Source organism: Ochotona curzoniae, unplaced genomic scaffold, assembly GCF_017591425.1.
Source record: "Ochotona curzoniae isolate NIBS_2020 unplaced genomic scaffold, NIBS_Ocur_1.0 scaffold_3890, whole genome shotgun sequence".
Classification (NCBI taxonomy): Eukaryota; Metazoa; Chordata; class Mammalia; order Lagomorpha; family Ochotonidae; genus Ochotona; species Ochotona curzoniae.
In genome coordinates this window covers 7,700,779-7,710,369 of record NW_024467115.1, presented here as the reverse complement: position 1 = coordinate 7,710,369, position 9,591 = coordinate 7,700,779, and the positions used below count along the sequence as shown (strand labels likewise).

At 40.3% G+C, this 9,591-nt stretch overlaps 1 protein-coding gene across 2 annotated transcripts in view; it reads right to left on the bottom strand.

Annotated features, from left to right (window-relative positions):
- NCOA7 (nuclear receptor coactivator 7) overlaps positions 1 to 9,591 on the bottom strand; it is a 142,032-nt gene that overhangs the window by 95,633 nt on the left and 36,808 nt on the right. The window lies entirely within an intron of this gene.

The window sequence follows — 9,591 nt, the reverse complement described above, 5'->3', positions numbered from 1 at the left end:
TAACCAGTTAAATTCCCAAAAGAACTAGCTAGAAGCTTGGTCATCCCATTTTTCCTTCTTACTCACATCTAACTGGCTTCTTCAATGCACTCAACCTGCTTGTATTCAATCCTTAGCACCTCCAAGTGGCCAAAGACAATGAACATGTTTCAGTCTTCACCTTGGTTTATCTCTCAGCTACTTTCATTCTCTTCTTGCTGAAACACTCGAGTCTGTTGGATGCTCTGATTCCATCTCTTTTGAACTTCAGCCTAGTATTTCTCTTTCTTGCGTGCCATACCCCTTAGTTCCATCCTTTTTTTCCATATACTCATTCCTTTTATATTATTCTCCTTTCCTACAACTAGGGCCAACAACTCTTAAGTTGCCATCTTGTCCCCAGCCATCACTATTCCCACTCCAGATTCACACCCCTGGGACAACACATCAGCACCTCAAACTCACTTCCAAGATTAAACGTACTGACAAACGAAAAAGCTAGTTTCTAGTTTTTCCCATCATAACATCTCTGTGTATCTAGTTGTTTAATATGCACCTGTCCATGAACACCAAGGCCCTGCATGACCTGCCTCAGCCTACCTCTTCACCCTTTCTTGTGCAGTTCTCTCTAAAATGCACTCTGCTCAAGACTCAGGGCTGCTTTGTGGATTCATGAACAGCCAATTCTTCTGTCATCTTAAGACTTTTCATGTAAGTTTTTCTCTTTATGTGCTGTCTAATAATCACCTTATTTCCTCTCTCAAACCCCTTTCCCAAAAACAGATTACCTGGTGAACTCATTAAATGTGTCACTAAATGATCCCAGGTAGGAGCATTACATGACGCATAAAGGCCACTTTTCTCCAGAGGTCTTTCATAAGTCTCACTCTTGCCTAAAGTAGATACATTTCCTGCAATTTTCTTTCATAACATCCTGTTATTTTCCCTCACAGCCAAAAAAACAAAAAAGTAATTTAGAATGTCTAATGTATTTATAGGTTTTCTTTCCTTAACGTCTTTGTGGTGTTAAGAAAAACCCTCTCCCTACTAACAAGGACCACACTGTTTTCACAACTTAGCAGGTGTGGCCATATAATGTCTACCTGAGGGGCAGGTGATGGCTGCATTTCTCTCCATGGTGTGCCTGATGCTACATTATGATTAACTAAAAGAATGGGAAGGATTCACGTATCCAGCTGAGTCTGAAACTGTTCAATCCAAACTGGCTATTTAAAGCTAGAAAAAGATTCCACTTTGTATTAAAAAATAAATAAGAAGGCGATAAAGATTATATATATTAGGTTGATGCTATATAAAATAATATAGCTGAGTTATCTATGACAATGTAATTTCTTATAATTATACCCCAAGACTATATTTGTGTGTTTATAAATTTTTTTATATATTTTAAAAATCCATATGATGTTATGAAAGCAAAACAGGTTCTACATTTCCACTCATGAATGGGGGCAGGTAAATCATTTTTACACTTAAAATCTATCTACTCTTTGAAAATCATCCCCATATTACATAAGCTTAAAGTTGAGGTAAGACAAAATAATTTTATCTGATTATCAAGTGAAAGCAGTTATTAAGAACAGCAAAAGTAAATACTATCTTAAAAAAAGTTACTGATAGTGAATCGAAGTTTGCAAAGTCTCAAGTGACCTCACCAGCATCTGCTTCAATTACCTTCTCCAAATGCAATAACAAAATTACCATTCTGCTTTCTGCTGTGCTAATAAAGTTAATCTAAAATAACAAAACGCATCTGCTTTATATTCTGTATCATGCAAAAGTCAAAAGCAAAGCCCCTTCTCACTAGAATTGTGAAGCATGCCCATCATGGCTGTCACAGTCAACAGTAATGTGTTCTCACACACCCAGGAGGAGTTAATGCAATGACTAATGACTCAGCTCAATCACCTAAGACAGATTTGATTTAAATCACTTCACCTATGCCAAATTGGGCTCAATCAATTCTGCACCCACTCTGCTTTGCATACAGATGTGTCCTTGAAAACACACATGCAAATTTTACATTAAAAAGCCAGGGTAATTTAGGAATATAATTTTTTGTTTAGAAACAAAAAAACATGAATAACTGGTTTCTAATTTTATTGCTTCATAAATTCAAAAGATCACATTTTGACCATCATTTCTTCAAGCACTGCATAAGTAAACTAATAAACATCAATTTTAACGTGCATTAGGACAATTCACATTTAAATTTTCCTTCATATTCCCCATGCTGAATATTTTTACCTCAGAGTGTTCAAACTATATTTCTCACTTCACACCTATCTCAGATCAATCAGTTGCATGTGTTTCATAAAAGTTTTTTCATTCATTCATTCATTTGAAAGGGAGGGGGAATACCTGAGAGCTATGAGCACTGGAATCAGAGGAAGGAATGAGGGGGAGGGAGGGAATCTTCCATTCATCTGGTTCATGGTTTACACCCCAAAAGACTGCAACAGCCAGAGCTGAGCCAGGCTGAAGCCAAGACCCAGGAACTTAATCAATGCAGGTTCCTCATATGGCTGGCAGTGTCAGCTATTAGAGTCAGCACGTGCTGCTTCCCAGGATGCAGATTAGCAGGAAACTGGAATTAAAAGTAGAGCTTGAATTTGAATCCAGGCACTCCAATATGGATGTGGATGTCCTAAGCTTCATTATATCTATGGGGTCTATATCTGCTCTAAGCAACAGAATTACTGAGAAAAGATGAATTTCCCACTCTCCACTACCTGCCGCCTCAGGGGATCTTATATTCTTTCTTGCTTTGGGAAGCACAGAAAGTTCTCCAGTTCAACTAAATTCTCTTTCATATATATATATTATAAATATATATATATATATATATATAAGATTTTTTTTATCAGAAAGGCATATTTACAGAGAAGGAGAGACAAAAAGATCTTCCACCTGCTGGTTCATTCCCCATGTGGCCTCAATGGGTGGAGCTGAGCTGATCCAAAGCCAGGAGCCAGAGCGGAGCAGCCAGAACACTATCCAGTGCCCATATAGGATCCCAGTGAGTGCAAGGTGAGGGATTTAGCCACTGAGCCATCATTCTGGGCCTTCCTTTCATACACTTGATCTTAACCAAAAGGCCGAGAAGCAATGGGCTTACTTATGTCTTGAGCATTCAAATTTGTTTTTTTTAAGATTTATTTTATTTTTATTGGAAAGTCAGATATACAGAGAGGAGAGACAGAGAGGAAGATCTTCTGTTTGATGATTCGCTCCCCAAATGACTGCAACAGCCGGTGCTGTGCCGATCCAAAGTCAGGAGCCAGGAACTTCTTCCAGGTCTCCCACACCAGCACAGAGTCCCAAGGCTTTGGGCTGTCATCAACTGCTTTCTCAGGCCACAAGCAGGGAGGTGGATGGGAAGTAGAGCTGCCGGGATTAGAACCGGTGTCCACATGGGATCTCAGTGTTTTCAAGGCGAGGACTTTAGCCACTAGGTTATGCCTCCAGGCCCGAACATTCAAATTTGTATTCCACACTTTTGATATGTCTGACTTTGCCTTGTCTGATACCGAATGACATTTGCAAATGCTATAACAATCTGTCTTGCAAGGTCTCTTTTATATCTGGCCCCTTATCCTTTTCATTACCATTGAGTGCAAGATGCAAAAACTGAAAACAGGTTGGCAATAGTCACAAAAATGGGCATAGAAAAAAAAGTCCTAATCATTTCGTTTATGCAAACTTTATTTCAAATAGAAGTAAACAAAGGAAAAGAGTAGTAAAATTGTGAAGGAATGTTTTAGTGGTTCAAACACCCGGTCATCCTGTTTACCAGCGTGTGTAAGCTGAGAGAGCTATTACAGTCTTCAACTCAAAATCTACAATGAAACAAAGGAAGTATGTCCACATCCCAAAAATATATGCTCAGCAGACTATAGCTGTTTTTTTTCTTGTTGTTGGTATGTGGGGATATTCAGGGTTTCCTAGGTAGAGCACTTTGTGGAGCAAGTCTCTGAAAACCAAAAGATGCCACATTTTATCATTTTATTGTTTAGTAACTCTCGCTTACTACCACAATGAGACCCATTAGAATCTGTAGCATGCAACTCAACATAGCTTAATGTAGAGTGTGGGCTGTGAGGTCAGGCACACCTGGCTGAGAACTGGATTTGTCACCACATAGTTAAGTGGCCTTGGGCAAGTTACATACCTACAAGACTTAGCACTGTGTCTGTAATGAAGATAACAAGACCTACTTCATGGAATTAGGAGATTACATGACAACGCACATCAGTCTCTGTTATACCATTGATGTGGTACACAATGAATAAACAGGGCTAGATCCTGTGAGGAAAATGAAGAACAACTGACAATAAATAACAGACACATAAGGAAAGATATTAGATGCATCCCAGTACAAATTGTGTTTTGGCCCCTAAGTGACAGGAGGCATCTGGAAGTCTAGCAACGCAGCCAAAGTTCTAACAGAAAAAAGAGTAAAACATGCACAGAAAAATCAAAGCACACTAAAGACAGAAGGGTAGGAACGTGTCCAATTGTGCAGAATCTCAAATACAGCAGAGGTTGGGACACAGAAGTGACAAATCTTAACTCTGCCTGGAAACACTAACCTGGCAAGATGCATGGGAAGCCAGGCCGCTCAAACTTGACTTAGAGAGTAGACGGGGTGAAGACAATTTGTCAGAATTTTCAGATGTCAGTTTCCAGGGAAGAAAAGCAACAGCTGAACTTTAAGTGTGAGCACTGAAGCCTCAGAGCTATGACACAATGCCATTTTTGGCTCAGATCCGCCTTCCTCTTGCTGAAAGGTCTCTGCAGCAGCAATAGGAAAAGGTGTTGCGTGCAGACATAGCTTAGCTGGCATGGCTGATAACAAAAATTCCATGGAAGTGGACAAGACGGCTTTGCTCGGCAAGCATGTATTCTCAGTTGATGGACCTAGTGCTGATGGATTTCGTTCCTGGAGAGCCCTCTTCTGCTTACAGATGGTCTTCTCTTGTTTCTTTTTTCTAAAATATTGATTTATTTTTATTGGAAAGTAAAATTTACAAAGGAGGAGAGGCAGAGAGGAAGATCTTCCATCCAATGATTCACTCTCCAAGTGACCGCAACAGCAGCAGCTGAGCTATTCCGAAGTCAGGCGTCTCCTCCAGGTCTCCCCCTCGCAAGTGCAGGGTTCCAAATCTTTGGGTCGCCCTCAACTGCTTTCCCAGGATACAAGTAGGGAGTTGGATGGGAAGTGGGGCGGCTGGGATTAGAACTGGAACCCATACGGCAGCGCGGCGTGTTCAAGGCTAGGACTTTAGCTGTTAGGCTACCGCGCTGAGCCCACAGATGGCCTTCTTCTTGTGGTCTCTTCCCATGGGAGACAGAAAGAGGTCACCTTTCCTGTGTCTCTCTTATAAGGGTGCTGATTTATCTGAAGAACTCTATCCTTGGGATCTAATTACCACCCACAGATCTAGCTGCTAATACAATTACACGGCAGACTTCAGGTTTCTACACATAAATTTTAGGGGAATGGGAACCTGAATGTTCAGTCGATAACGATGTGACAAAAGCTGTCCCAAGCCAAGAGTGACAAGTTTAAATACAAATTTAGGCACTAGTTCAGATGAAATCATCCTCAACCATAGAGAAAAATAAGAAAGCTACTCAAATCCCTTCTGTTTCCTCAGGCTCTTATGTCTTAAGATGTGAAGTCCTGGGTCTTTCACTGAGAGCAGTGCCTGGATCACGCATATTGGAAAGTTTCAGGGGCTATATTAATACTTTGAAATTTACAAAACATGTGTACATGTATATTTATTCTTACTTTTTCTCATTTACTCATCTATTTGTCCTTATTTATAGGGCATGACTTTAGACTGAAATTCATAAGTCCTAATTTTAAAAAGTACTTACATTTTAATGTCTTTGAATTTCTCAATCTTATAAAGTAGATAGTATTATTATCAGAGAAAATAAAACTATACCCAAAGGCCCAAAGCTAATACACAGTTCCAAAGAGAAGATACTCACTGGTGGTTCAAAAACAAAAGTGGTCCAGGCCTCATAAATGCAGTCACTCATCTGGGGTTTTGCTACAATTGTATTGGTCTCCATCTAGGATCTGGCATATCCAAATCAGTTGGTGACTTCAGGTTACACTGAAACATGCTTGTCACTTACTCTTTGAAATTATCCTAACAGTCTAAGGACACTGTACTGTGGGAAGGATATTTACAGAACAGGCACTTCAGGCATAGCTGCTTCTAGGCAATTGGCTAATGTATTAGATCAATATTTTTCAAAGAAATTCCTATTTTAATGATAAAAGATAACTTCACTGTCAGAATATTAAGTAGCAAAGACTCTTCAAAATCAATGAGTCATTTGTGATCACGGTTCACAATAAAAAATCATTTTGTGATTCAATTTGTGCATACTTACAAATGTTTAAAATTTTAACAATTACTTTTTATTACTATATACAAAACACACTGATATTTTCTACTTCAGCCTATTTTAGTCCAATATGATCTATTCTGTTCTAATCCATTTAAAAAATCCTGAGTGCTGGCACAGTGGTTCAACTGGCTAATCCTCCACCTCTAAGCTCCGACATCCCATATGGGCACAGGTTTATGCCCCAGCTGCTCTGATTCCCATCCAGCTGCCTGCTTATGGGCTGGGAAGCAGTGGAGGATAGACCAGGCCTTGGGACCCTGCACCCTTATAGGAGATCCAGAGGAAGCTCCTGGCTCCTAGCTTTGGATCAGCTCAGGGGAGTAGACCAGTGGAAGGAAAATCTTTGTCTCTTCTTCTCTCTGTAAATGTGCCTTTCCAATAAAATAAATAAATAAATAAATCTTAAAACAAAAAAATCCCGGTTCCCCTGGACCATGCCCAATGGATTTTAACCTGTAACCTGGAAAATGATACTCTACATGGAAGGAAATCAATTTACTCTGCCTATTCCTTTAAAATTGAACAAAATATAATGTTTAATGGCTGAATGTGTATAAGCTCTTACTTTAATCTCTAGAAAAAAGTTAATAATTTTCTGGAAACATGAGAAAATCAAACTTGAGCATGGACGCTTTTGTAAATAATGCATGATAAGCAATGTAAATGTTCCCTGGAGAGTCTTAATCTGAACTTCACTGAGGAAATACAAAAAATAAGCCTTAAGCAACTTTACAGCTCAGGAAAGAGTTTAAACAAAAACAATATTGTCAAAGCACTAGCCATTTTTTGGTAAGAAGTAGTTTTGAAATAATCTTTTTTAGATTAACAAAGCTGTTAAATCCTGAAAATTTTGGCAGTGATAAAAGCTGAGACTCACAAACTATTTATATCCTACCTCAAAGAAACTGTTAAATACTCCTGGACTGTCAGGTAGTCAGCACGTTTCTAACATTTGTGGCATGCCAACTGCTATCACACACAGAAGGAGATCTTATTCCTGCGTGGTCCCTATGAATACATAAACAAATAAGCAAGGACTATGAAGGTCATGGTAGAGAGAATTCTTGGACATGACTATTATGGCTACAATCACACAAAGTCATCCAGAATGGTTCTCTAAACTAAAATCTATAGAGTTCACAGTAAAGTCAATTAAAAATTCTAGTACTAAGGCTATTTACAGTCTTTCTTATTTATTATGATGCTAATCATGTGTTCTAACCTTCCTTTGAGACAAAGTCAAATTGTTTCATGTGATATAAACCGAGATCGTGCAAAATCAAGAAAAAATCAGAGTTGCAGATAGGACAAAACAGGATTCAAGGTTCAGGATCACCATTATAAGGCTAAGTGATTGCAGGCAAACCCTTAAGCTCCCAAACAATAAATCAGTCATCTGCATTTACATCCACTGGTGTGGTCACAGTGAGGAATGTTTGGGCAAGCCCTTTGTAATGTACTAACAAATGGGAGCAGGTGCTATGGCACAGCTGGTTAAGCCACAACTTTGGGACTCCTGAATCCCATGTTGGAGTGCTTAGGATGCAGTTTTATCTCTGCTTCTAACAGAGCTTCCTGCTAATGAAGTGAATGCTAAGTCAGCACATGATGCTCAATTATTTGGGTCTCTGCTGCCCATGTGGGAGACCCAGATAAGAGTCCCTGGCTCAGCTTCGTTCTGGCAGACCCAACTGTTACTCACTTCGGAGAATCAGGAGATAGATACCGTCTGCCTGCTTCTCTCTTCCACTCCCTTCCTTACTCTCTCCCTCCCCCTAACCCTGGCTTTCAAATAAATAAAGATGTTTTAAGAAATTATAAAATGTGCCAACACTTTTCGTTAGTGTTAACTTATTAAAAGCAGTAGGCACGGTGAAGTTCACAGAATAAAATCACCAACTATTAATGGTACAAAGTTAACATACTCTAAACACTTAAAACTGATCTACTTGCTTTTTAAATCTCAACACAACTAAAACCGATCTTAGGTCCAACATATTGGTAATATGTTTCTCCTCAAATTTCAGACATATTAAGAATGGCCAAACCTTCTCTAAAGGCCTTTGGCCAGCAATTTAAAAAAAAAAAAAAAACAATCTACAGACTGTTCACTAAAGAAAGGGCAAGAGTTCACATCATACCACTCTACCCACGTGGTATACTCATGCTCGCAACAGGCGTACCAGCAAGAGACAGTTCTTTCCCAGTGTTCAAAGGCTGCCTCTGTGAGGCTGGAGGCAGAGAACACACCCTGACATCCACAACCACCAGGGTAATCAGTCATCCAGGCCTATCCAAGTGATACTTTCACAGGATCTCAGGGCAATGAATAACCTGGACACACTGATAAAGCTGCAGACATTCACCCTTCCCTGGCTTCTCTGCCCACATGCCATTTCTAGGCCTCACCTCTCCTGGAACTACGGATAGTACATAAATTAGAAATACAAAGCATCTTAGCATTGCTTTCTTCATTGTCCCACCCAAGCAGTGAACAGAGGGTGAGGAATACAGACACACAGGGGCCATGCTCAGGGGATACCTGTCCTCTGAGTCTGCCCACGGGATGCCAGAAAGCAAGCAGGTACTGAGGAGGCCAAGAGTCGGAGTGCCAGAGCAATGGAAGCACAGAACCAAGAGAGCAAGACCCTCCCAATTAGGAGCCTTCATGGGGGCTTGTGAGGGGTGTGGTTACACAACAGTGCAATAGTGCCCCCAATCAGGTGATAGGTGAGAGTCACAGGTGGGCAGGAGAGAACACCTAGGTGGTAGAGGAGTGACTTCCAAGTTCATGACCCTAAACTAGCCACCTACCTCACCACACCCAGAGCCATAGTCCTTAGCACCATGTTCTTCCCAGACCAAAGTGTGGGTACAGAGACTTTTTGCAAAGATCACATAGCAAGATCTCATTTCTAGAATCAGCATGTGTCTACTTCCTGTCAGTCTGTGCATTCTGGGAGCAACAGTGATGGCTCAAGCACTTGGATTCCTCCTACTCATGTGAGAGACATTGATTGCACTGGCTTGGTCTGTGCCCATTCCCAGCAATTGTGGGAATTCTCCCAGCAGATGGGAGAATATGTACTCAAAAGTTGATAGTGAGGGGCTATCTCGTACCACTCCTTGTGTTGCTAGTATCCTATATTGGGGTGCTGATCT